Below are 1,821 nucleotides of genomic sequence, written 5' to 3'. Positions count from 1 at the left end.
CCATTCAGACTCAGAGGGGTAGCAATTTGGGAAAGATAATACAGCTTCTTTTGTGGTGGTGCCATTTATGTGAAATGATCTCTCTGGGGAAATTTACTTATCCTTGTTTGCAGCCCCAGCATCAAGGGGAGAGGTGAGACGGGGGCCGAAGGCAAAGAGGCCCTCCATACCTGACCACATGTTAACCCTTGTTTATACTTCAGTTGAAATAATACACCTGCACAGAAAGTTTTCAGAGAAATATGGAATAAAATTGGCCACAACTTTATTGGTTACAACTGTAGTCTCCTCTGGCACGGCATGGGGTACTGGGAATAAAATTGCGTCTGACCCGCCTGCCAGTCGATGATCCATTGGTAACCTTGGGATGACAGGCCTCTGGATCCCACATGAGTGGTCTCCCCTACCACCTGTGAATGAGGGTAATCCCTGGCTGTGCCACTGAACTGGGCATACCACTTGACCCTCACGGCAAGATCCTTTATGAGGATCCCCAAACTTCTCACAATACAAGAACTCATGGGCAATCAATGAAATTGCTGAGGAGTTGGGATAGAACAGATAAAAGGAAGTACTTCGCCCAAACAGTGATTAACACATGAAATTCACTGCCACGGGGGTGGTGGCAGCTACAAGCGTGGACAGCTTCAAGAGGGAATTGGATAAACATATGGAGCAGAGGTCCATCAGTGGCTATTAGCCACAAGGTATAGTTAGGAACTCTCAGTCTGGGGCAAGTGATGCTTGGTGCTTGGGAGGGGGGCAATGGTGGGAGGGTTTCTAGTGTCCTGGCCCCACTGCTGGACCTCCTGATGGCACCTGGTATTTTTGGCCACTGTGTGACAGAGTGTTGGACTAGATGGGCTATTGGCCTGATCCAGCATTGGCTTCACTTATGTTCTTAAATCCAGGAAAATTGGCACACAGGCTGGCTTTACTGATGATGGATCTGGTCACAGGCTGATATTTCCACAAGAACTGGGCCTCAGACACCCGGCTCCTGCCAGTACTCCTACAGCTGTAGCCAAATGCATAGGGCCTCCCTAATGCCTTATAGTCAAAACATCTATACCCTAGTCAGATAAGTGAATCCCATCGGTGCAAAACGGCATCCAGGCATAGTGAAATTCCCAAGGCCTCCATGTTTCTCTATTGCCAGATGGTCAGCTAGCCCAGCTCCAACCCATATGACTAAAGGACAGTTGTGGTCAGGAGCTTTACTGGTAGTGTCCTCTTATCAACCTCAGTCTGGAGTGCCAGGTCACAGTTCTGTGCAGTCCTCCAGTGCCAAGTCACAGCCCATACCCCGTCATCTTACTTGTGCATCTGGGATTTGCAGCACCTATTCCAGGCTGCACAGGGTTGCATAGCCATACTAGATTCACTCAAATGGGCCTTAGAATGCATTACTAACAACAAAGCTAGTGGATGTGATGGTATCCCAGATGAGCTATTCAAAGTCTTAAAAGATGATGCTGTTAAAGTGCTGCAGTCAATATGCCAGCAAATTTGGAAAACACAACAGTTGGAAAAGGTCAGTTTACATTCCAATCCCAAAGAAACACAATGCCAAGGAATGTTTAAACTATCGCACAATTGCATTCATTTCATATGCTAGCAAGGTCATGCTCAGGATCCTACAAGCTAAGCTTCAGCAGTACATGGATAGAGAACTGCCAGAAGTACAAGATGGGTTTTAAAGAGGTAGAGGCACTAGAGATCAAATAGCCAACATTCGCTTGATAATGGAGAAAGCAAGAGAGTACCATAAAAAATCTGCTTCAGCTTCATTGACTACGCTAAAGGCTTTGATTGTGTGGA

Source organism: Gekko japonicus, unplaced genomic scaffold (genome assembly GCF_001447785.1).
Source record: "Gekko japonicus isolate JY-2015 unplaced genomic scaffold, Gekko_japonicus_V1.1 scaffold1596, whole genome shotgun sequence".
Lineage (NCBI taxonomy): Eukaryota > Metazoa > Chordata > Lepidosauria > Squamata > Gekkonidae > Gekko > Gekko japonicus.
Note: the sequence above shows the minus strand (reverse complement) of the source record.